Source organism: Theropithecus gelada, chromosome 3 (assembly GCF_003255815.1).
Source record: "Theropithecus gelada isolate Dixy chromosome 3, Tgel_1.0, whole genome shotgun sequence".
NCBI lineage: Eukaryota > Metazoa > Chordata > Mammalia > Primates > Cercopithecidae > Theropithecus > Theropithecus gelada.
Genome location: NC_037670.1, coordinates 61,816,778 through 61,844,517, shown reverse-complemented (window position 1 = coordinate 61,844,517; position 27,740 = coordinate 61,816,778). Strand labels below are relative to the sequence as shown.

General features: G+C 43.6%; 1 protein-coding gene and 1 pseudogene across 8 annotated transcripts in view; both read right to left on the bottom strand.

The window, feature by feature from the left end:
* The window catches only part of COBL (cordon-bleu WH2 repeat protein), a 300,338-nt gene that overhangs the window by 220,137 nt on the left and 52,461 nt on the right, over positions 1-27,740 (bottom strand). The gene's annotated exons all lie outside the window — the stretch shown is intronic.
* LOC112621291 lies at positions 21,799-22,559 on the bottom strand (annotated as a pseudogene).

Genomic DNA, 27,740 nt, shown 5'->3' with positions numbered 1-27,740 from the left:
TTAAAAAGTAAATTATATAAACTTATGGTTAAATAAAATATATTAAAAATAAGGGTAATAAATATGCAGCCCTTATCACTTCCTACTCATTTCACTGTTATCTGTACCTTTGGGGTTATTAAAATCCATTCTGTATGGGGGTAGAAATACTGTCAGAGGCATCTGACCCAGAGCGACTCCATCTCGAATAGGGGCTGGGTAAAATTAGGCTGAGACCTGCTGGGCTGAATTCCCAGGAGGTTAGACATTCTTAGTCACAGGATGAGATAGGAGGTCTGCACAAAATAGAAGTCATAAAGACCTTGTTGATTACACGGTGCAGTAAAGAAGCTGGCTAAATCCCACCAAAGCCAAGATGGCCACGAGAGTGACCTCTGTTTGTCCTTACTCCTACACTCCCACCAGTGCCATGACAGTTTACAAATGCCATGGCAATGCCCAGAAGTTACCCTATATGGTCTAAAAAGGGGGTGAACCCTCAGTTCCAGGAACTGTCAACCTCTTTCCAGGAAAACTCATGAATAATCCACATCTTGTTTAGCATACAATCAAGAAATAATGATAAAAGTTGCCAACCAGGACCTCAGGCGCTGCTCTGCCTATGGAGTAGCCATTCTTTTGTTTATTTACTTCTCTAATAAACTTGCTTTCACCTTACTCTATAGATTTGCCTCCAATTCTTTCCTTGCATGAGATCCAAGAACCTTCTCTTGGGGTCTGGATCGGACCCCTTTCTGGTAAGAATACTACTCGATGGGAGTTGCCACAGCCTCTGCCCAGCTCCACACTCATATCTCACTTTAGTGGCTGGTTATCAGTCATGGTATTATGCCACAGAAATGAGCAAATATGACAAATCAAGGCAGGCGTTATTGTTTTACTGACTGTCTAGATCAGGGATCAGCAACATTTTCCATGAATAGCTACATAGTAAACATTTTAGGCTTTGTGGGCCATATGATCTCTGTCACAGCTACTCAGCTTAGCCACTGTGGCAAAAAAGCAATATATAAATGAATGAACTTGGCTGTGTTCCAATACAATCTCACTTATGGACACAATTTTGAATCTCATATAATTTTTTATATATTACAAAATACTATTTTCCTGTTTTTTTTTTTTTAAAAAAAAATACCTTTAAACATGTAAGAATCACTCTTAGATTGCAGGCTGTACCAAAACAGGATCTGGCCTGTTGACCACAGCCTGCCAAGCCTTGGTCCAGACCTAGGATGGTGATGAGGAAATCTTGACAATGCAGATCACATTCACAAGTGGTCCTGTCTGTCGCTTCCACATTGTGAATTGCATAATAATTTAAGGAAACACTGTGAGTATTCATACACTTAATCCAGTTCAGCAAAGTCTCATATCACTGAAGGAAAGAGGACATTCCAACATTCACCCTCTCACTTTACTCACTATAAACGAAATATCCATCAACATTCATTTCAGAACTGGGCTCCATCAGTGCAGCCACAGCATGGCCCACGGACATGAGTGTGGCTCAAGTGAACAAAAGCATCTGTGATCAGCAACTGGCTCTATGGAATTTGCATTAAAGAGTACTGAACATATTTTATTTTTTTATTTTTTTGAGGTGGAGTTTCACTCTTGTTGCCAAGGCTGGAGTGCAGTGGTGCAACCTCGGCTCATTGCAACCTCGGCTCATTGCAACCTCCACCTCCTGGGTTCAAGTGATTCTCCTGCCTCAGCCTCCCGAGTAGCTGGGATTACAGGCATGCACCACTACTCCCAGCTAACTTTTTGTATTTTTAGTAATACGGGGTTTCAGCATGTTGGCCAGGCTGGTCTTAAACTCCTGACCTCAGGTATCTGCCCGCCTCGGCCTCCCAAAATGCTGGGATTATAGGCGTGAGCCACCGTGCCCAGCCTAGTATTATTTTAAATTATGTACTACACATCCTTTTTACAAGTGAAATTTATAAGACCACCGTTTCCTTGGAGAGTTGGCTGTTCAACAGTTCCTAACCCAGCGCGGCCTATCCCAGGGGTCCTGATGGTGACTGGTGAGCAGTGGGCCTTGCCGCCCACCCAATTCTAGGCAGTGAGTGCCTGAAAGGCAGGGCTGCATCTGATCCAGCCTTTCCCTGCCCCAGAATAGGACCTGGTAACCCTGCTGGTGTTCAGGCTAAGTAAATGAACACATGAGTGGGCACAGCACCTTGGTCCTGCACCATCTCTTGTTTCTTTTAAGGATTATTAAAGACAGCAAATTCCAGTTTTGATCACAACATGGAAAACACTTCAATGAAGTCTCAACGTGTCCCTCCAATAACAAAAGATTATACACAAACTTTTAAACATTCTTTTACTTAACTGGTACTTAGTAAGTCTCTATTTTCAGCCCAATACACACTATTTTGCATGTTATTCATGACAACAATTCAGTGTCTAAACTCATTTTAGAACATAAATGAACCAAATGCCAGTGAGAACATGTCTCCCCACAGGCGCCCAGTGCTGGGCAGAGCTGGTCCCCTTAGAAGGCCTGGGTGCTCCCCTGTGCAGATCCCATTAAGAAACCAATGCTCCTCGGCCGTTCCCATGATCACTGATTAACATTTTAGTGATGTAGCTCCTGCTCCAGAGAAAGAGAAACAAATTAATCTCATATTTTTTAAAAAAGCAAAAGTCATTGTCATTGGAAAAGTAGTCTGATGAAATGGAAGTCATGTACATGTGACCAACACGTATGGCAAGGAGAGATGGAGGCTGACAACTCTGGCAGCCAAACACTGCTGTGTGTCAGTATTTCCTCACTTCATATGGTTTTAAAAAGGTAACAAAGCCTTTTCCAGACTCATGATCCTCATTCCTCAGCTGCTCACAAGGTTCATCCTGCAGAGAAGTGCTAGGGGTCCTTCAGGGAGGAGTCCTTTCACACGGGATAACACAGGTGAGGCAGGAGAGTAATGGCTGAAGACAGGGACCTTAAGGCCAATTCATGCTGACTTCCTAGACCTAAATCAAAAGGAAAACCCCAACTTTGCATTCCCAAGTAACAAAAGGACCAGAGGCTACTCCCCTTTCCTGCATACAGATGAAAAACTGAAAGCACCTCTGATTGGTCCCCTCTCACAACCAGTCTGCTCTCAGGTCAAGTCTTCATTTGCGTAAGAGTATAATTTTGTAACTTCACTTCAGCTTCTGATTGGTCACTTTCTGCAATCAATCAGATGTTTGCATAGGGTGTAACTTTATAACTTGGCTTCAGCCTCTGATGTGTCCCCTCTCACAACCAATCAGACTGACTGTGAGCCACTACTTCATTTACATAGGGTGTACACCAAGTAACCAATGGGAAATCTTTAGAGGGTATTTAAACCCCAGAAAATTCCATAACCAGGCTCTTGAGCCACTTGCTTGGGCCCACTCCCACCCTGTGGAATGTACTTTCATTTTCAATAAATCTTGGCTTTCATTGCTTCATTCTTTCCTTGCTTTGTTTGTACATTTTGTCCAATTCTTTGTTCAAGACACAGGAACCTGGACACCCTCTGCCAATACCACCGGCTGCCCTGGCTGGACTCACCTTCATGTCATACAGTATAAAAAAGGTGCCAGAGAGTTCCAGAGTGTCAATCAACCTGAGCTGTCCACCGACCCTGCTGTACTCCAATTCCTCGCCCATAAATTGACTCTTTGATCTCTGAGGTCACCTACTTGATGCTGTTGAATGTTATGATCTTCAGGTTCATAAGATCCACAAACAGAAAATGTTAACTTAGGATTTGAACACAGCTAGATACCCACCATCTGCTCTGTTCTGAGAACTGGGCCCTGGAGGAGCTAGAGACAGAGCTGAGCCCAGCCCCTGGGTAGAAGAGGCCCACCTGCCCAGGTGCTTCCTCTCTGCGAGGCCCTGTCGGATGCCAACATTATCACCTCCGCACAGCTGGTTCATCCAACAAGGTGCCCGATGCAGAGGAAAGCCCAGGGTAACCGCTACCAATGAAAGTCCAGGCCCCAAAGAAGGAGGGCTGGCTGCTCCCTTGGGGAGCTGCCCAAGGTCACCAGGCACCCAGGAGGGGCTGACCAGGTATGAAGGGACATGGAGCTAGGATCAGACCAATTTTCGGCGCTTGTTAAACTTGCCTTGGTGGCACTGCTTGGATGAGTGAGCCAGTCCTGTTGTACCACTAAGGACAGATGGGCAAAACACAGCATGAACTGATGTAAGAGAACGCATTCAAGCCAACGTGCTGAGGTGGGGACTATTCTGGACACTATTCCATGAAGTTGAAATAATGCTGTGGCCTCATTGCACTGATGTGAAGGCAGCTGCATGCAGGGAGCAGAAGTGCTGGAGCTGATGCTGCGGTGTGACTCCCTGTCCCCCTAATGTTCGAGTCATCTCACCCCTCTGTGCCTCAGGTTCCAGTGGTGACACAGGGGTGACAGTCATGTCACTGCCCCTCGTGGGATACTGCAAAGCACTCAATACCAGCTGCTACTATGGGATCTATTGGAAATTTAAAATTATATACTCACCACACAATTAAAAATGAGCTAGGGCATAATCTTGTATATATCTATGAAAACATGGTGCGGGGATTGTGGTGAACAGTTAAATTCTGGTGCACCCGTACCACAGGCTACCCCTCAGCAGGGAAAAGGAGGCAACACAGCAAGCTGAGTGGGGCCCAAGGACGTTACGCTAGGTGAAAAAAAGCAGTCTCAGAAGGTCACATACGTTATGATCCTACTGATACAAAATCCTCAAAATGACAAAAATCATAGCAATGGAGAACAGACTGGTGATTGATTGCCAGAGTTGGGGACAGCAGAAGGAGGTGGCTGTGCCTGAAAGGGGGTAGAAGGAGGTCTTCGGGTGAAGGAGCGGCACCGTGTCTGGCCTGCATGGACCTCCAGGTGTGAGGATGTGCATGTGGCAGGCACCTGCGCCAGTGTCCTCTTCTTGGTTTTGGTATTGTCCTATACTACAGACGACAAAACCATGGGGAAACTGGGGAGGGTACCAGGACCTCTGTGCTACCTTTCCAACCTCCTGTGAATCTTCAAAATTAAAAATTAAAAAATATATCAGCTAAGGAAAGATAAACCATCGTGTGAAAATGCTTTCCCCATGTCGGTCCCTGCAAAGTGACTCTGCCCACACCCTCCTCTCCAGCATGGTTTTCTGCATACACATGTGTGCTCAGCTCCCACCCTCAAGGCTCCAGGATAAAACCCAGTGCACAACCTGCCAACGAGAACTGAGGCTGCAAACCATGTTCCAGTGCAAAATGGAAACACAAGAATAAGCCACACTCCAAGGAGAATATCTAAGTCCTCCACAGAGGCCTGGCCCAGCATGCCCTGGTGCCCCATGACTGCAGTAGATATTTGCTGTCCTCCTTCCTATACACCTGCTATTGTCCACCAAGGCATAAACAGAAACACTGACTTTTCAAACACTTCACAGTTTCTTGACTTGTTCAATCACATGGCCTTCTTTGCCAGGCTACTGTAATAGCCACTCACATGTCCAAAACCTTCAATTAGGGAACTCTATATTCTGGCCACAGATAGAGAGTTGTGTGGATGCTGCTATTTGACAATACAGAGGTACTTCCTCCCTTTCACACCAAACCGATAGGGTCTCATGGGGCCCAGCCTCTCCTACGGCCACTCACTGTCACCCACAGCGTGCTCCAGTTCCAATCCCTAAGTCCCTCAGCTTTCTCCCAGGCTACAAGACACTGCCAGAGGAAACTGGCCCTCCCCACAAAGTCACGTGTGGTGACCCCAACAGGGCCCCCAAGTAGATGTTCCTCCTCATTGCTCTCAGCCCCATTATATCATTGCTGCAGCCACTGCAAGTCCCGGAAGACCTCGCCCAACATGTTCCTGTCCTGGGCTCCACCTTCACCATGCTTCTGTCCGCAGAGACCCCAAGGAGTTCCTGCAAGGAACGCGGTTTCAGAAAAGGGCTAAGCTCATATCTCTTCTAAGGCTTCACCCATTTTTTTTCTCTGCTCCCCTATCTTTAGTCTGTCCCTGTCTTGGCTCGCTAGCTGAGACTGTTCTTTCCTTCCTCTTTCCATACCTCCTTCCATTCAGAAGAGGAAACCTTTCCAAAGAGTAGCCCTACACCAAATGTCCCAATTTCCTCATAGCTTCCGAAACCCATGCCTTTACAGCCAGGCTTCCTCCACGCTCTAACCGACCTGATCAGTTGCCTTTTCCCATGATGACCCTCCCTGCCTCCCACACACCCTTCTCCTGCAAGTCCACAGCTCTCTGAAACCCCTGCTTTCACATCTCCAGAGTTGTAGATGCTGTTCTTCTGCCTGAAATGCCTTCAAAGTCCAACAAAACACCAGCCCCTTCTAAAATCCAGCTCATACTCTTTCATCTTCACTTTCTCCTCATCCCTACCCACTCCTGCTGAAATTAGAAGTATTTTCTACAAAAGCTAAGATTTCAATTCTGTGGTACTAAACACTTTCTCCACAGCTCTATACCATTTGTACTGATTCCCTTCCTCCCTTGGAGTGGACAATTCTGTCCTCTTACCAAACTCAACCACCAGAGTAGCCAATAGCAGCTTGCTGAAATGTGAGCCCAATGAATGAATTACATCCCATAGAAGAAATAATATATTAATAAATGTAAAATGAGAAATACAGTTTCATGCATCTGCAAACATATATCAGGACCTACCATTTACAGGGTATTTCCTAGGGAGTCCATAACATAAATGATACTACAGTGTATGGTCTCAGATCTCAGGAAGGTTCCAGGGCAATAAGACAGACACAACTGTTTAGCTAAAAGCAAGCCTGGGATTAACTGATGTGAAATAAGCAAAAGGCACCTCGCAAACCATATGGCACTATTCAAACATTGGGGCACTTTTAAAGTTTTCTAATTGATATTATTAAATTATGCAAAACAAAGTTTAGGTAAAGGACAAATCCTGTCTGCAGAGTAACTTGAAATTTTGTGAGGAAATGATTTTAGCAAAAATAATACATCATCCAAAGACTTAGTTTTCATTATGGCAAAGATCTCTGCAAATGCAAGGATGATATCTATGAATTACACCATGTGGTATGTATATGTCATTTATTTTTAAGCAGAAAGGCCTAAAAATATCTAGTAGCATTTAGAAAATATTTCACACTTCTTTTTATCACTCCATGAATTTAAAACTAAAAAAATAAATATCCTAGCCTTAATGCAGAAAAGCAAGTATCTAAGTTTCCTACTTGAAATTAAAAAAAAAAAAGACTCTATGAAGAAGACGGCATTTTCCTGTATAATTTGGACCAGGGAGACAAAAGGCCTGCAGCAAGTCTATCCAGGCAGGAGCTCTATCTCCATCAGCAGGAGCTGCCTCCTCTATCCCTGACAGCTCAGAAGCCCATGGTAAATGCTGTTTGTTGTCAGCAGGACACATGCACCAAGCAATTCCCCTACCCTGAGCCTCCTGCCCATTCTCTCATCCCACTTCCAATCATGGCTCATTCCCCAAAGCTCCAGGAGAAACTCTCCCCTGGCACCCAGCCCAGCCCTGACCTTGTCCCAGCCACAGCGTCCCTGCTGGTCTGGCTGTCAGCCCCGGTGGGGTGGAGAGAGAACCATGCCTGCACACCATACAGGGTAGCACAGGCCATGCTATTAGACCTGGGCCATATAACTTCTACCTCATTCAAATAAAATGCACAAAATGCTGATTAAGGAAGTATTATAATGTTTATGAAGAAAGAGCTATTGTGGTTGCAGTTCTATGGTGTCCTTGACTTGTAGATTCTATCAGTTACACAGATTGTGATACTTGTAGACTTCTTCCAAAGTTTGGCAAGAACAAATGGGCTTTTTTTGTGCAGATGACTCATTTACATTTTTAATTATTTTTAAACTACATGAAAAATAAATGACTACATTGAACAATTCAAAGAAAAATTAGAGTGTGTTCCCAAAATAGCCTAGGGCGGACCCCTCTCCCTGCCAAGTCCTAAGCATTAGAGCCCAGCATGCCCCAATAAGTCATTACAGCCAACACAGATGCAGCTTCCCTGCAAACACCAAGCAGTGCGGGCCTGCAGGACTCAGTGCCTCACGGAACCAGTGGATACCTGTGGTCACTGCCAGAATCGTGCGGTGACCGCGCACCCTTCCATTCCCGAGGCAGAAGCCTCAGCTCCTTTCTACCTCCCACCTGCCATGTTAAGTCACAGGCCGTGCACCTTAAAGGCTAGAGGCCATCCACGGAGAGGACCCTCCCAAACAACTCCCAACTGGGATTGGCCCCAACAAACACCGTGAGCTTGGAGTCTCTCTTCTTTCGGGGCTGCTCGGCTTTCTCAGTGGTGCTGCCTCTTCGTGCTATCCACAGCCAGTGGGATCATGTTCTCTGTTCCCTCTCAACTATCAGAACCAGCCTTTCGGACAGGAGCTCCTGAGGTTCCTGCTAGTAAGGTATAAATAACAGATTCCCTGGAAGGGTTGAAAATTGGAAAGGAAATAGGAATTTTTAAAATCTTCCACTTCAAGACAACTGGTTGGATGAATGGGGGAGATGGTGGCTTTATTTTTCTTTTGAAGAAAGTATACGAAGGTGGACACTGGACAGGTAGGGACAAGGTGACTATGGAAGCATCTTATGGCTGAAGCTTGCTCCCATCTCCCATAACATAAAGGCATTCATGGCAGGGGGTGGGAAGTCTTTCTCTTCCACCTATTCAAAGTGATCTTTAGAAGGTCTGCATCACTCCAGCAAACAGCGTCCAGGTTGGTTCTTGCCATATTCAACCCTATTGAAATTATCCTAAGGCAGACCGGTCAGCTGAGTTACTGCTGAAAGAAGACCCCGAAGGGTTATTCTACTTGTTAAAAATAAACAAACAAACAAACACAAAGCCAGGTGCAATGGCTCATGTCTGTAATTCCAGCACTGTAATCCCAGCACTTTGGAAGGCCAAGATAGGTAGATCACTTGAGGTCAGGAGTTCAAGACCAGCCTGGCCAACATGGTGAAACCTCCATCTGTACTAAAAATACAAAAGTTAGCTGGGCGTGGTGGTGCATGCCTATAATCCCAGCTACTCAGGAGGCTAAGATGGGAGAATCGTCTGAGTAGGGGAGGGGGAGGCTGCAGTGAGCCGAGATCATGCCACTACACTCAAGCCTGGGGGACACAACAAAACAGCCTTTGCATACAGAATTGTAACACAGAGTCTACCACTTTGAGGCACATCAAAAGATATGAGTTTAATATAAAGAATTCTCCTCCTACTGTGCATCTGTGGTTATGAAATAATTCATGTCATAAAACTTACATATAAAATAATATTGCTCTATTCCATTGCTTTAGAATATGAAATAAGAGATACGATTTTATGGGGAAGACTACACTTAATTGGAAGGGAAGAGAAGAACAGCAACATGTCCCAACCATGGGCTTTGCAGTTCCTCAAGGAGACACCAGAAGACACTTCAGAGGACCCCAGGAACCACAACCACCCCCCTAAAAAAAACTGTCAGATGATCCATTGGTTCTTGTTATTCAACCTCACATTCAGTTGGATGGTACAAGATGGAGGGCAGGGGTCTAAAAATGTGTATTTTAAGTGCATGTAAATTATACAAGTGGTAAATTACTCCCTGTTTTACAAATAGGACACAAATGATTCTTTGGACATTATTTTCTAATGGCACAAAATATCTTTTGTTTATATCAGCTTTAACACTCCTCAATCTACCCAGTCTTTGTAAATACCTAAGTACAAATCGTTTACATTTAAAAGCACTAGGAAATAGATTTTAACGACAAAATTTTAAAAAATAAAATGAAAGATGCCTCAGACAGAATAATGGGCATAGGCACAACAATGTCGCCTAGTGGTTAAATTTTTAAGGAGAAAATTATTCAGTCATCCCCAAAGCTACAGAAGCACCTCAGATACAAATTTATTCAGGGATAACTTTACAATCTTTATCATCTGAATAAAAATTTACTTTTTCTAAGCCCATTATGTAATTAAGATTTGGAAGATATACTGGGATAAACCAGGTTAAGATCCACTCTGAACATATCTTTTTCTAAAATAGACATAGTATAGTTTATTTACCCAAGTCTGCATTTATACCTATTCAATATGTTTAAATGATGGAACTTTTGAACTCATTTGTGAATCTCTTGTCTCTCAGAACTCCTGTGTATCAGATCCAGATGAACGGTGTTCAAGGCAAGGCTATTTGTGACCCCTGGTGAGTGAGGGGGCCCCCATCCAGGGAACCATCCATTGGGTGACATGAGGACATGCAACCCCAAAACTGAATCTTTGAAAGAGAAGGCAATGAAGTGAACGCAACAGGCACAGAAAATCCATTGCTTAACCCTAAGCATGAAACATTCCTGGAAATATCTCATCCTTCCCACAGAACATCGGCCTGGAAAGGTGAGCATGAAACCATTCTCGCAGGATGAGTCATGTTTGAGATGAAGGCAGAGCATGGAATCCAGAAATGAACATGTCTTAAATCCTTCAAAGATAGATTAGACAAGGAAAGATTCCAATGTCACTCCTTTTAATCACATTTTTATTAGTGTAATAAATTTTGTAACTTCTCTTCCCCAAGCAGAGAATACCCACATTTCTTTGTACTCATCTTTGTTCCTACTTGACACTTTCCTTTTACTTTTGCTCCTCAATGAAAGCTTTATTTTTCCACTTTCACCATGCTATAATTCTTTTGTTGATCCGAATAACAACTGGATTACCAGACAATGCTGCCAGGAGCCACCAGACCTAAACTGGGCACAGAGGCTCACATTCAAACCCTCTGCAGAGCTGGCTGCGAAAACTGTAACAGGAACTGGCTTAAAGAAGAACATTTTCCTTGAGAGGTTGAGGCAGGCAGATCGTTTGAGGCCAGGAGTTCAAGACCAGCCTGGCCAATGTGGTGAAACCCCGTCTCTAACTGAAAATACAAAAATTAGCTGGGTGCGGTGGCGCATGTTTGTAATCCCAGCTACTCAGGAACCTGACGCAGGAGAATTACTAGAACCCAGGAGGCGGAGGTTACAGTAAGCCAAGATCGTGCCACTGCACTCCAGCTTGGGCAACACAGTGAGACTCCATTTAAAAAAAAAAGAAGAAGAAGAAGAGGAAGAAGAAGAGGAAGGAGGAGGAGGAAGGAGGAAGGAGGAAGGAGGAAGGAGGAGGAGGAGGAGGAGGAGGAGGAGGAGAATACAGAGTAGACACTCCCTTGACAAACCTCCACCAGCTGGTCAGCCTGGTAATCACGGCTCTGCCCTCTTCCTGACGGGCCTGTGTCCACCCCACACCAAATAGCCTTGCAGCCAGAAAGTGATGGTACACACTCAGAGAACTCATCCTACAAGGTGGACTTTACAATTGCCAAAGCAGAGAAATTTTGCTCACCAATTTATTACTGTCAGTTGCCTATGCTATTATAATTATAAAATTTAATTAAATATTATGTAAACTGATGAAATTAAAGTTTGAAAATAAAAATAGTTGACAGTTTCAAGAAAACTTTGTAAAATGCTGTGGACAAATTTTATAAAGGCTATCTTTACTTTTTAAAAATATTATTTAATTGAGTGTGGGCAAGAAAACTGAAAATGACAAGAGTGGGAGGAATTATAAAAATACAGAAGCATTTAATTCTCAAATTTTTGAGCAAGTATCTTTTATTGTCCAGGTACTTTTAAAAAACAAACTGAAATTTTCAGTTCATATATTACTAAGATGGTTTACAAAGTTGTCCTTGAACCTTAAACACTGGACCCATATGGCCAAGCCATCATAAATAAAATAACTAAGGTATTATATAAGCTGAATGTAAGCTGGAGAAAGGTGGCAGTCCTTCACACACAAAGCTACAGATGCACGGCTTGTTGAGTGGAGATGGGCTAGATTTCAGCCCCTCTTGCCCCCTTGACTGGAAACCCTGATGCCGGAAAGCCCAAAAGACTGATACAGCAGCTCTGCCCACACACAAAAGAGGGGGGCCTCAGCCACATCAAAGAATTGGCAATAAACATACCTCTAAGTTTTCATTAAAATAACTAAGGTATTATGTGTTATATTTTATGGCTTCCTGCTTTAAATTACTATTGAAAATAACTGACCTATTTATGATGATTTTTATAGTGCTATTAAATCTACTTGATGATGATCATATTCTAATAATAGATAATAGTATACATTCTAAATTTTAAATAATCAATAACATCTCGAGCAGCAACTGTTAAAGGTCACCTGAGTGGCAGACGACTGGGGTCAAATCTGCAAATTAGAACACATAAAATATACTAAGAAAAGGACACCAAGAGAATGTATATGACATGCCAGGTATTTTGCTTCCTGTAAACTACATAGCTATTAACTCTAGGAGCTCAAAGAACAAAATATATCCAACACAATATTAGCTCATAATATTCCAGGGGAGAAGGTTGAATGTTAACAACTTTGTGTTACAGGAAACTGCTAGTAAGAAAGGATTCTGCGCCCTTGTTTCAGGACGCTGCTAGCTACACAAAGGTGTGACAACTTAAACCACCCATGTGTGATCATTCTCAAATGACCTCTGCCGAATGACTCACACGAAGCTGCCCTAGCTTACAACAGTTTAGATTCACTTAGAATTTATTTCTAACACTAGTTATCAAGATTTAGATCCATATCAAGATCCTTGAAGGCAGGAATCATATCTCTAAGTTACATTGCATTCTCTGTCCTTCATAGATTATTGCCTGGCATGGACATCATTGTTAATTGTACTGTCCCCACTGCACACCCAGATCACAGTACCAGACACACACTGTACACTCAACCAATATCTGTCAGATTGAACACACAGTGATGAGAAGCAATTGAAATTTTGAAGCCTAAAAGATGTTGAAAGATTGGTACAACGAACTACCCTCAAACTACTCCATGATCCATTTTCCCTTTCTATGCATACTTGCATGTGTATACACACACACACACACACACACACACTATTTTTGCTTTCTGAATCATTTGAAAGTTGCTGAGAAAACAGTACTGCACTCTAAAGTCCTTTAGCACATCTCCTAAGAGTAACAGCAGTCTCTACATAAGCTCAATACCTTTATCACACCTAAGAAAATAGGATCCCACATATAATTCAAACACAAACTTCCTCGATGTCCTTACGTGATCTTTTACAGCTTTTTTTTTCAATCCAAGACACAATCAGGGTTCATGCACTGCATTTCTTTAGATCTCTTTAGAACACTCTCCCCTGTGTTTTTGTTCTGTTTTGTTTTTCATGACATTGGCTTTTTAAAAACAGCCTTATTGAGATATAATTCACACACCATATAATTCACCCATTTACACTGTACAATTCAATAGTTTGTCATATATTCACTGTGCTGCGGGACCATCACCACAATTTTAGACTCTTTTTATCACCCCCAAAGGAAATCCCAAACCCATTAGCATTAGCAGTCACCCCCGCTTTTTTCTTCCAATCTCCCCAGCCCTAGACAACCACTGATCCACTATTAATACTTTGCATCTCTATGGATTGGCCTGTTCTGGACATTTCACATAAGTGAAATCATACAATATGTATGCTCTGTGACTGGCTTCTTTCACTTAGCCTAATGTTTTGAAGGTTCATCCATGTGTCAGTACTTCATTGCTTTTACTGCTACCTAATAATTGTATGAATATATCACATTTTATTTATGCATTCAGCAGCTGATAGACATTTTAGTTACTTCTATTTTTTCGTTATAAGCAATGCTGCCATTAACATTTATGTACAAGTTTTTGTGCAGACATATGTTTTCACATGTTTCCACTGAGGAGTAAAATTCCTGTGTCATATGACAGAAGTCATGTTTAACATTTTGAGAAGCTGCCAAACAGTTTTTCAAAGTGACTGCACCATTTCACCATTTCCATAAGCAATGGATGAGGGTTTCAATTTCTCCATATCCTTGCCAATGCTTGTTACCGTCTTTGATTATGGCCATCCTAGTGGGTTTGAAGTGGTATGTCACAGTGTTTTTGACTTGGATTTACCTAATAACTAATGATATTAAACATCTTTTCATGAGCTTATTGGTCATTTGAATATCTTTTTTGGAGAAACGTCAGCAGAAATACTTTGGCCATTTTCCAATTGGGTTATTCATCTATTTAAAGTTGAGTTGTAAGAGTTCACAACTTCAGAACACATTCTGGATACAAGTCCTTAAGAGATAAGCGATTTGTACATATTTTGGATAAAAGTCCTTAAGAGAAACATGATTTGCAAATATTTTGGATACAAGTCCTTAAGAGATACATAATTTGCAAATATTTTATCCCATTCTATAGGCGTTTTCACTGATGAAACGCCTGATGGTGTTCCTGAAGCACAAAAGTGTCTTTAATTTTTATGAAGTCCAATTTATCCGAGTTTTCTTTTGTCCCATGTGCTTTTGGTGTCATTTCTAAAAAGGCCTTGCCTAACCCCAACATCATAAAGATTTATTACTGTGTTTTCTTCTAAGACTTTTATTGTTTGAGTTTTTATATTTTAATCTATAATCCATTTAAAGTTTTGTGTATAGTATCAACAAGGAATCCAACGTTATTGTTCTGCATGTGAATGTCCAGTTGTCCTAGCACCGTTTGTTAAAAAAGCTATTCTTTCCCCCACCGAATGCGGTTGGCAGTCTTGATGAAAATCATCAACTGACCATAAGTGTAAGTTAAGGGTGTATTTCTGAACTCTCTGTTCTGCTCCATTGTCCTGTCTATCCTTGTGTCTGTAATACACTTTCTTAATTACTGTAGCTTTGTAGTAAGTTTTGAAATCAGGAAGTATGAGTCCTCCAAGATTGTTTTAGCCCTTCTGGGTCTCCTGAATTTCCATGTGACTTTTAGGATCATGATACTGAGTTCTGTGAGGAGACTTCACTGCAGCTGTTTTGAAGAATACTCTCAATTTTTCAATTGTTTCTTCATAATTCAGATTAAAAGCTTTCTGGGGCAAGAACACTACAGAGGAGTATAGGTGATTTCTCCTAGCATCATACAAGGGCATAATATTGGCACATATTATCAGGTTGTCCCCAGCAGGAGGCGTTGAATTTAAGCAGTAGCTTAAGAGGCTGGCCTCTAGATTATTCCATTGTAATGGTTGTTTTCCCTTTTATAAGTAGTAGGTAATCTGTGAGATAATACCTGAGAACGCATAAATATCTAATTCTCCAACAGTCTTTCAAAACCCAGTGATTTTATCACTCAAACATAATTCTTGTCTAGGTCAAGGTTGCAAAATGATGATTTTTAAAATGCATAATTTTAGCCAGGCACAGTGGTTCACACCTGTAATTGCAGCACTTTGGGAGGCCGAGGCGGGCAGATCACCTGAGGTCAGGGGTTCGAGACCAGACTGCTCAACATGGTGAAACCCTGTCTCTACCAAAAAATACAAAAATTACCCGGGTGTGGTGGTGGGCACCTATGTTCCCAGCTACTCGAGAGGTCGAGGCAGGGGAACCATTTGAACCTGGGAGGCGGAGGTTTCAGTAAGCCAAGATGGGGTCACTGCACTCCAGTCTGGGCAATAGACTCTATCTCAAAAAAATAATAAATAAATAAATATATAAAATGCATGATTTCTTCAGAATTTATTAAGCTGACATTATTTGAGTAACACTTCAGACTCCTGAATCTTTTAATTTAATATATTACAATCTATTAATACGATTATTCTTGCCAGCAGGAGACCCTATAGCCTACTCCTGGGTTTCTTTTTTTGACTTACTCCACAGGCCTTTGAACACCTTCTTGCTTTCTAGCACAGGATGCCCCAGGCACAACCTTGTCAAGATCTGTAATCTGCCATTTCTCCAAGGATCCATGTGGGAAACTGTAGTTAGTGTAATGGTTGGAAAGGTGTCATTGCTATTTACTTTACATTTATATTTATAGAAAGAGTGAAAAGGTGAGAGAATTCTCACTGCTTGTAGCCCTTCTTCCACAATTAGAACTTCCATTCCCAATAACATCAATGGATTTTATTTTTTTGTACCACCTACAATACCTACAAAATAATTGAAGCATTACAACACAACACCATTACCAACTATAATTGCACCAGGTAAATCTCAACAGTTCTTTGCCATTTCTTTTGTTCTTAAAATATGTTCCAATAAAGATACATGATCAGAAAACCGTTCAAAATTATCAGAATTACATCTTTATTCCGGGCAGTTGTGTTATCAACTTTAGACAGTTAGATTCCTTTGTTTCTGTTTTTCCACTTTAAAATTTCCTTTTTTCAATTTTGATGGCATTCTGTTTTCTGAATATATAAACACTTGTGTAGTTCAAAATCAAAATTATATAACCAAGCCATATTCAAAGAAACCTAATTCCTATTTTTATGTTGAATACCTCATTCCCACACATCCTCATTCTTCCTTTTTTTTTTGAGTTGTTTTTCTTTGTCAAAAGAAAGCAAATATGTGTTTATTCTTGTTTTCTCTTCTTTCTTGCAAAAAGGTATACTATAAACAATTTCCATGTGCCCTCTTCGTTGACAATGATTACTGCAAATCACTCCATGTCAGTTCATAATGATTTTTCGCTTTCACTTTTATGGCTGACATAAAGTAACGTTCATAGATGAGGCGAGACTATGACCAAGCGTTTTTGAAAAAAAATGGAAGGATAAGAGGCCTCTGATCTCCGATGATTACACTGTAGTCCTTCCAGTACAGATGTATTATTTGTGCTAAATTGAGTCCTACATATAGACTTGTATATAAGGGAAAACACATTATTCACTTGCAACAAATAGACAAATAAAAACTACCTTCAACATCAAATCTAGAACTGAACTAAACCAAACCAAAACAAATTGGCCAATGTTCAAACAACATCCTGGTAACATGCACATATACCCCAATATCTGTCTTCCTTCCTTCTCTTTCCAACCCCCATTTTTCCATCTTCTTTGAGGTACAGGTGGCCCCCCAATCCTCTCCACCACTCTTCTCAATCAGATTCTAGAATGGTTGACTACCTAGAATTCTCTAGAAAGTGGCCTACTGAGTTCTTGTGAGTCCAGCAACCAAGATGCACTGATCTCTGTGAACGCCGGCTTTTTCATAAGCTCCACAGCCACCATCTGACCTCATGAAGGGGACTGCAGAAGGTGAAAAACACCAACCCTTGGGCAGTCGATTTCCATTTGTGTTACATTTTCTCGTGCTCTTCCTCAGACCTTATCACAGGGCTGAATAAATGTGATTGATGTATTGGTTTCTCAGTTGATTACTATTTAAAAGCTCTAACAGCATTTAAAAAGTTACATCTTATACCATACTTCAATCTGTATGTATCCCTTCTCACTTAATTAAAAAGTACGTTGTGGATAGTTCAAGCTGCCACCCAAACACATATTTCTGAAAGCTAAGTCACACTAAACACTAAATCACAGGATCCATGTGAAGCCTGAATCAATCTGAATATTTTACACTATTTCTGACCCTGCTATGTAGAATATGCAAGCTTTGCTTGAGTATAAACAAAAGTTTAAAATACATGATGTAATTAAGAGAAGAATAATCCTAGCGACCTCCTTCAGCTGTTATGAGGATAAAATGAGGAACTGCTGCCCGAGACACTGCTGGGCAACGTCATCAGTGTTAGTGTCAGAGACAGTAACATCCAACCCATTGTGTGACTCTAAAGATTCATTCTCTGGGAAACTCATCAACCACCACAACGCAGCCCTTCCTATATTTCCTCTTTATAAAATTATTAGGGACCAAACTAGAGAAACAGTGTGGAACAGTATCCTCCAAGGCTTCCTTCATTTGCAGTGGGACCACTTGCCTTTCATTCCCGCATCGTGCCCATCCCATGAGGGAGGGTCTGCATATTTGAAAGGCTGGAGGAACATGCTCAGAAGTTTGGCCAGGCCTGGGTTCACCCATGGAAGAGGACAAAGAAGGGGACTGAGCATACTCTAGCAATGACCAGTGGCTCGACTAGGAAAGTTCTCTGCTGAGATCACTTCCTCCTGGCAAAAACAAGGGCTCCTCAGGGCTTAGGGTGGAGAGCAGAGACTCAGGATGAATCATGGGCTGTGGTGAGCCAGGCACTCGGCGACCTCACATCAAGGTGGTATGCCGATGCAGGAGCAATGCAGGCCCTGAAGGTTGCCCCAACCGACACGGCCACTCAGCTGACCGACGAAACTCCAGCCCAGCCCCTGCTCTGTCCCCTAGATTGTGCAGAGTTTGAGAAGCCCAGCTCCTGAGGGCAAGGCCAGATCTCACAACCAGGGGTCTGGGGACCCAGGCCCACACGTAGCCATCTCTCCACCAAAAGCTTGGCCTCTATTTTTACTCCTTGCTCTAACACACCCATGGTTAAAGGATTTCTGAAATGTGTTCTGGAATGCCGTGTGGCTCAGCTGAGACCCTGGATTCCATGTCACACTGCCCTAGCAGCTGCACTATCAAGCCCAAGCACAAAGACGAGAGTGTTTCCAGGCGGCCCACCCAAGACAGCAGTCCTTTAAATTGACTCCTCGTCATATTGCCCTGGGTACTTTAGCTGGCAAAGAACAAATTAGCATTCTCAATCTATATATACTGTAGCACACTAAATAAAGGGCTGGAGCCAAGGCACAAAAGGTCGGGCCATGAAATTCCCTGCAGGAGACCGGGTCCCACCATTCCACTCTCAGGCTCTTTGGAAAGCTGACGCCCAGGGCCACAAGCAAGTCTTTGTGTGTCAGGAGGGCCCACTGCTGGGGCTTTCAGTGCACACAATAACTCACAGGCTGTGTCCAATTTCAGAACACAACGAAGAGGCAATGACCACACCCACATGGGCCTGGGCTTTCACTCAGGAGTTCCTCATGAAAAAGCACCACGGAAGATGCCCAGGGGCAGCACCACTACTGGGATCCACATCCACCCAATCGCCCTAGTAGGGCCTCCAGGGCACTCCTGCAAGCGTCACGTGGTTTCACAGATCCCAGGCAGAAGCAGGGCCAGTGTTACTACCACCACCAGTGAGGAAATGAAAGCCTGGAGAAGCCATGAGACTTGATGAAGGTCACCAACTGGCTAAATGATGACAGGTGCTCTTAATGAGAAGTTTTATTACCTCACTATATTGTTTTACTCAAAAATATTTCCTGTCTGACAGCTGCTTCCCGGATTTACTGTTTAAAGTGAGTAATTCCACTTTTCTTAGACATGGAATTTTACATATAGCACCAGAGCAGAGTTAAGGATTCCTTTACTAATTTTCCTTACTCATTTATTATATAAAATAGACACGAGACTTGAACAGGGAATGAGGAAGCCCAGAAGAGCAGAAACTAAACCAGTCCAGTGGAAGTGTCATATATGTTGTTGCATAGCCTGCATTCCAGACTAGCAAGACAAGGCTCTGAGCTTCCTAGTGGTCATGGCAAAGATGAGATGCAAAGCCAGATTCAAAGCTCCCACATCTCAAGATAAAAGAAGACAGATCCAGAGAACCAGTGCCCCGCAGCCCTCATGCTGAAGAAAAGGTGTGCAACAGTGAATTACGTCCCTAACAACGTGCCAAAAACAAAAAATACAAAGATGGTTTTCCAACAGTTGCTTCTCCCCTCAATAAAACCTACATCACACCAAGGCTCCATTCAGTAGAAGTCCTTAAATACAGAGACCAAACAATGCAGTCGAACATGCCATTCTTTTGGTTTGTCTTGACTGAGGATAAAACAACAGCATATCTAAAGGAAGTAGAGGAATAGAACACAGTGGACACATACACTGAACTGTGTCGGGCGCTACCATGATTTTACAAATCATGGAATTAATTTGGTATATCCAGAATACTGTTAAGCAATATGCAAAGGTTCATTCTGCATTAGAAAGGTAGGCTTATACACTTCAATGTTTAAGTTGAATATGCTTTCATTTGAGAACAAGTTACTTATTCTGGGATTATGTACATTTATAGATAAACCTATATATAAATATACATAATTTTACAAGATGTATACATAAAATATATTTCAGTTAAAATTATGTTTTCTAAAAATATTGCTAATATTTGGCATTAATCACACAAAATATGAAAGAATTTACACACTAGAGTCATTTTAATTTTAGTAAAATAATCTGATCTTTAAAAAAAGAGATAGATTCACAAAAGCACTAAAATTTCACTCAGATTTTCATGAAATCTTCCCTATCTATTCCTATAAGACCTGCAATTAGGTATTGATAATCAATAAGGAAATGCTTTGATTAATGAAATTAAACTTTAAAGCTAAGCTTTAGGACACTGTGTATTTGCTCTAACAAAGAAAATGCATTATTTACTTACCTGTAATATAGTGTACTTGTTTGCTAATTTTTAAACTACTTTCCTGGAAATAAGATAGCTCTTTTCAAAATATACTTTTTATAACTAGAAGCAACACTTAATTAGTGAAGACAGTTATAACTGACTACTGTAAACAAATTAAAAGAACCTGTTATTATTTAAAAGTGTATAACTCTTCAATGAATGGTTAAAAACATATACTTTTTTTGCTTTTTGAAGAGACAAGTGAACATTTATTTTTGTGTCTTTCTTCCTGTGTATATTTCAAGTCTTTTTCAAAACAAAGCCCCAGGAATCTCCAGATTCAATTACGTCCCTGGGCTTGGCTGATTGCTGCAGGAGTCTTAGGGAGCCTTATACAAATGCTAGAGTTACTCATTTACCCACGTTAAACCCTAGGACAGACCACACAACAAAGCAGGACTCCTTCCTCCATGGAATGTGCTGATTTCAGATGAGGCGGCAGCCAAGGTAGAAAACACTGGAATTTTTCCTTAGAACTGGACTGTGATGACAGGTGCTTGCCATGAACGTCACCTACTGTCTTTTCTTTGACCCTTCCTTTCCAGTTTTTGAAGATTAAGCAGGAAATAATCTTCTCTGAAGATACTTGATAAAAATTCCCCAAAAAAGCAAAAATATATGCTTCTACTGCATTGATAAAAATTTACTGCAGTGTGGCACCTAAAAGTAGTAACAACAGCAATAAAAAGTAATTTCAAAAAACGTTAAGATTTCTTCAGCAAAATAAATGATTCACATTTTCAAGTCCTTTTTGAAATCAGTTATTAATATTATTCCTTCCCCATTTCCAGCTAAATGACCACAGCAACACAGTTTTTTGCTACTCAACATCTTTAAGCCTGTAACTCTTAGGCTATGCATAGCCCGATGTCCTAATCAGGCATTCATTGCTCCCAGCAGGTCTCCATCTGTTAGTACCAGCCTCCTCTTTCCTTCCAATCTCAAGGTTACTCTTAATAGTAACCCCATCTCGGCCAAGCGCGGTGGCTCACGCCTGTAATCCCAGAACTTTGGGAGGCCCAGGCAGGTGGATCACTTGAGGTCAGGAGTTCAAGACCAGCCTGACCAACATGGGGAAACCCTGCCTCTACTAAAAATACAAAATTAGCCAGGTACAGTGGTGGGTGCCTGTAATCCCAGCTACTTGGGAGGCTGAGGCAGAAGAATCACTCGAACCTGGGAGGTGGAGGCTGCAGTGAGCCGAGATCATGCCACTGCACTCCAGCCTGGGCGACAGAGTGAGACTCCAGCTCAAAAAAAAAAATAAAAAAAGAGTAACCCAATCTCAAGGTTACTGGTAGGAATACTAGTAACTGCAAAAAGAACTTTTAAGTGGCAAGGCATGGCCCATCAAAAGTCAGCCCAAGGGCAGTTTTCAGCCCTGCCTCACCTGGGTCTAGTTCAGCTGGTGGATGAACTGATTGATGTGTTCACCCCGACAGCCAGGTGAGCCCATCTCCTTGAAGAAGCCCACTCTATTTGTGGTAGCATGATGGGCCACTGAGAAGTGGAAAGGGCGCAAAAACCATGAGATCTCCTGGAAATGCTTCCCCAGGAAGGCAATTTCATGAATGAGGTCTTCCAAGCAAATGACACCAAACTTCCCCAGGTGCTCCTCATCACTGTGTCATCTGAGAAATGGACTTCTTCTTGACCTTGGTTCGTCCACGTTTCAAAATGAGTTTACAGGCAGACTTCAGATGTGGAAAACCCCAGGTCACATAAGTTTCCACTATATGCAGCATTTTTAGGTTCTGGGGGGTGACTTTTACAAAGACACCACTAAAAATTTTCTTCGGGCGAAGTCTTGCCATGGTTCTCTGCACCAGTAAACTCACACCATTAATCCTTTCAATGCGTACAATAAAGGTCAAGGAAAGTTATCTGGCAATTCCAAGGCATGAGGTCTCACTTCTAGTCGTCTGAGACGCATCTTGTCACATTTCTGCCACCAGGAATCATATAAGAATGATTCCAGTCACTTAACCTGAGCCCTTTCCCTTTCCTCTGCTCCTTCTTTGCCAAAAGTGCCTGCTTCGCCTGGGTGGCTCTGAGGACTTGACAAGCCTTCCTCTTTTTCAGGAGATTTTCTGGAACTAAAGGGATTTTCCTTTGCTTTTGTTCCGTCATCTTTCTAGAGTTGTAGCTACTGATCATGCGCAACCTTACCACATGGGGAAGATGGTGCTCGCTCTATCAAGACCGTATACTACTTTTAAAGATCTAAAATAAATTATGAAGTGGCTCTTGTCTATCTCATTTATAGAACAGGATAATATGTGAAGTTTGCATTGAAAATAAAAAGGGAGAAAGATCACATGACTTGCATTCATCCTTTCATTCACTCAAAAGATATTTACTATTTCTCTTCCATGGGTCAGTATCTGGGATAGATTCTGAACATGCACAAATGCGGATGACAGGATCCCTCCCTGATGCAAGTCCACCTCTGGTAGGAACCACAGAAAAACAAACACAAGACACCAAGGCTTGTGCCATGAGAAAGGCTCACATACAATGCTCGTGGAGCTCCAGATAAGAGCAGATGCTCTTTCTAGGAAAGAGGGTGGTGGCCTGAGGGGACAATCCTGAGGCACTGGTTGAGCTAAGTGTTGTAGAATGGGATAAGGACATGTCTAGCAGAAGGAAGGGTCTCTACAGGAGAAGATAGGAAAGGTTGTGGGATGTGTGAAGAACTGGGATTGCAGGTAAGCTGCAGCTGGGGCCTGACAGTGTACAGCAGGGCAGCCATGGAAAGGGTGCAGGGACCAGGCAGCAGAGCCTGGATCTTATCCCAGAGGTGGCAGAAACCCACGGAGGACTCCAGGCAGGGCAATAACAAGATGGCACTTACATTTAGCCATGACTTCTCTGGAGGGATAAGGAAGGTGGGCTCAGATCACATCCTGCCTTTCCCCAAAACATTCTGAGGGCATCTCATGAACTTTATAAACCTCCACACCCCTTCTCCATTGCCCACCTCTCCTGCTTCACCTCCAGCCGTTCTCCCTAGCGCCCCACTACTCCTGCCACACTGCCTGATTCCTGCTGCTCACACACACCAAGCTCAGCCCCACTGCAGGAGATGTGCACATGCTGCTGTACACTGTAGACGGCTTACTCCTCTCTTCACTGAGGTCCATGTACAGCAAAACCTTCTCAAAGAAGCTCTCCTGACAGCCCATCCAAAACCGCAGCCCTTGGCCGGGCATGGTGGCACACGCCTGTAATCCCAGCTATTCAGGAGGCTGAGGCAAGAGAATCGCTTGAACCCAGGAGGCGGAGGTTGCAGTGAGCCAAGATCGCACGCCACTGCACTCCAGCCTAGGCGACAGAGCAAGACTCCATCTCAAAAAAAAAAAAAAAAGGAAAAGGAAAAGAAAAACTGCAACCCTTTGTAACTCTCTTCCAACTCATTATCACTTCCTGAAATTATACTTTATATTTATTTATTTACTCTCTATCTCCTCCACTAGAACATAATGTATCAGAGTTGCAGGGAGACCTCACCTGTCATATTCATGGCTGGGTTCCCAGGGCATAAAATGCTGGTGAGTAGAAGGCCCACAGTAAATATCTGTGCAATGAATGAACAAAGGTGAGAATAGAGTCAAAAGCTACTGCAAAACACAAAACATCAATGGTGATTTCAGCTGAGCTAAGAACACAGCAGTGTGATGAGATGTTTGGTGGAGAGTTGATGCACCAGGGAGGGAATGGAGGAATCGGAGGTGATGCCTGACAGGGAGGATGCACCAAGCCCAGTTGTATGGGCCCTGGAGGTGTCGAAAGAAGGCAGCCTGAGGGGCCAGGCACGGTGGCTCACGCCTGTAATCCCAGCACATTGGGAAGCTGAGGCGGGCAGATCACCTGAGGTCAGGAGTTTGAAACCAGCCTTGACCAACGTGGTGAAACCCCTGCTGTACTAAAAATACAAAAATTAGCTGGGAATTGTGGCATCTGCCTTACTAGGGAGGCTGAGAGAGGAGAATCACTTGAACCCAGGAGGTGGAGGTTGCAGCAAGCCAAGATCGCACCACTGCACTCCAGCCTGGGCAACAAGAGCAAAACTCCATCTCAAAAAAAAAAAAAAAAAAGAAGGTGGCAGCCTGAGGAACGCTGAGTTCCAGGTTCTGTGAGGCATCCTCTGGGCAGGCAAGTCCAAAGCTGCTCGGGAGAGGTGCTGGGATGGAGCTGCAGAGGGGTGAGCCCGTGCTGATCGTGCAGGAAGAACGTGGCCAGTGGCAGCGCTCCTGCCAGGCTCACCGCACTCACCGCACAGCAGCCATGGCTGGCTCCAGGCACAGAGCCAAAGTGGAGTCTGACAGTGGCCCAGCCCCAGGAGGCCACATCCTCGAGGAGAACATAAGGCAGAAGAAGAGGTGCAGGAGAGGGGCACACCCAGGAACCCAAATGTCTCAAGCAGGGGCAGAGGGGGGGCAGAGTCTTCAAAGGAGCCCCAGGAGGTGACAGGAAAGTGAGGAGGGAGCCCCTGGCTGAGAAGGTCAGAAAAGGAAGTTTCCGGAAGAAACCATGTCAGAGTCAGAAACTGAAGAGAGAAAGTCAGTAAGACAAGACGGACAGTTCCACGATGAGGTGGACGTGGGAAACGACTCCTGTGACTCAGGACTGGGTCTGAGACCCTCAGGGAAAATGGCCTGGTTAGGACAGCCGAGCAAGAGCGCACAGGAAGACTGCACCGGGAAATCATGACAGGCAGCACCAAGTCGCCATGCCTGCAAACCAACAGGGCACTGACGGCGACATTTGCCATGTAGTCACCATCACATGGACATCTGGGGCAAACAATTAAAGTGATTTACATGACAGATGTGTGTGAAGACATGCCAGTATTAAAGCATGAACCAGGGGCCAGGGAGTTGGTCCCAGGGCAGTCTCAGTGGCTGTGGAGTGAGTGCTGGGATACAAGCATGAAGAGGGCAATAATGAAGAAGCTGTCCTTCCCTCACTGCCCACCCCCTACCAGCAACCCCTGGCAGGAGGCAGGGCAGGGCCCAGAGGCAGCAAGACCCACTTGCCAGGAGCCTGGGAACTGGAACTGGAAGCAGCCCTGAGCTGCGTCTGGAAAAACGAGTCAGTGTCCAGCAGGTGAGCTGGGCAAGCTGAGGCACTGACTAGCCTCGTCTCCATGCCAGGGTGGGTAGAACTGAAATCAGTGAAGCCCCTGACGCGATGTCAGGAGACATGGAGGTATCGCCAGTCACATTCTCGTTAATAGCAAAGCGGTGGCGTGTGGAGTTGGGGAGTTCCCCCCAGCTCACCGGAAGCCTCCCCAAGCCGAGGGCGGCCCTGGGAGCAGGTCCTGCCTGTGAACAGCACCTGTCATCTACACTGCACTGGGGAAAGGTGCAAGAGACACCCTCCAGCCCCAGGCTTCTGTGAGCGAGAGCACGTGGGCCAGGAGGGCCCACGAGGTCTCACGCTCACTCCCACGTGTGAGAAGGAGGGAGCAAATGGATTGTTTTAAGCAGGAAGATAAATGGTCAGCGGGATATGTTTCACAAATCGCTTTTGGCAGCAATATGGGGGGTGGATAAGGAAAGCAGGAGGCTGGAGGAAGGAAACCAGAAGAGCATTTCAGGAGCCCCAGAAAGTGCTGGCAAGGGCCTGAGCCAAGAACCAAGGCAATAAAACAGTAAAAAAAAAAAAAAAAGCTTTTTTTTTTTTTCCACACAGTGGGTGAAGGTCCCCACTTTGGTGGGGAATTATGGAGCCCACACCTGAGTGCTTTCATTTGAAGCTTTAGTACCTGGGAGGATGAAGAGCTCCCAGGAGTGGCTGTCCAGCTCACTGGTTTCAGCACCAGCAGTCTTGACCGTAAGTTCAAGGGCTGCCCAGCAAGGCCTGGGAGAGAGAACCAGCCAGACTGGTTTTATTGGATTGTGCTGCCGATAATGACACAATGTCACTAACACTTTCTTGGCAACTAGCAAATATTTTGATATGATTCCTATACAAAAACAGTTTACATAAGGAGTATGATCCCCATTTCAAATAAGGCCAGGAGATAACTAAAGTTGATGGAATGCTAACCATGAGTTTGGCACTGTGGTAGGTTCATAGTGTCCCAACCAGTTTTCATGACAGCTCACAAGGGAGGTGCTGTTACTCCACTTTTATAGAAGATGAAACTGAAACCTAGATTATTTCGCTGTCAAAAGACAACAAAACTAGTGAGGAAGAGTGCCAGGATGCCGGCCCAGGTCTATCTGAGCTTGGTCCCTCTGAGATGCTTTCTGTATCCCAATCGCAGCCCCCAAGCCTCAGAACTGCTGGATCAAAACTGCAGGCAAGGAAGAGTGGGTGCAAAAGCCCATGTGTTGGGGATCTGTTCCTCACAATGGCAGGGTAGAAGGGGCTCAAACATTCTTCCTTTAGGGGCCTGGCTGAATAAGCCAGGATGCAGCCATACAGGGCACAGAGAATGAGGACACCTCTACGTAAGAGTTAGAAGTTTTACATAATTGCAAAACAAAATATAATTAAAAAGCAACCCCTGGCCAGATGTGGTGGCTCATGCCTGTAATCCTACCAATTTGGGAGGTCAACACAGGTGGATCACCTGAGGTAGGAGTTCGAGACCAGCCTGGCCAACATGGCGAAACCCTGTCTCTACTAAAAATCCAAAAATGAGCCGGGCATGGTGGCACACGCCTGTAGGAGGCTGAGGAAGGAGAATCGCTTGAACCCGGGAGGTGGAGGTTGCAGTGAGCCAAGATTGCACCATTGCACTCTAGCCTGGGCGACAGAGCAAGACTCCATCTCAAAAAAAAAAAAAAGAAAAAAAAAGCAGCCCCTAACGTTTGAGGAAAAATGAACTAAATGCTTTTAAATGCACATTGATAACATCAAAACCCACCAGCTGAAGTAGAGGGCAAGTGGGTTTTATGATGAAACAAAATACACCATGTTAAAGTGTACACCAAAGGTTAATTATATTGTTCTCTCTCATACATATGTGCATACGAAATTAGATTTCATATCTATAGGAAATATCCCATAAATATATTCCATTTTGAACTGTGGGATGGAAGAGGCCTTAGATGTCAAGTGTAGCTTCCTTCTCATCCCAGAACGCCCAGAGGCCTCTGGCCCTCAGTAGGTCACTCATGCTCACGTTTCCAATGTGAAGGCCTCCTGAAGGGGCATGCAACAGCAGCCCGATGCCCGACAACCAGTGGCAGCACTTCTGATGCCCCACTCAAGAAAGTCTACAAAGCAGAACCCCAGGGCATTTCTGACCCCTTTTGGTGTGTGTTCCCAGTCCTTTAACCGTGTGCTCATCTGTTTCAGCCTCACTGCAGCTTTACAAGGCTA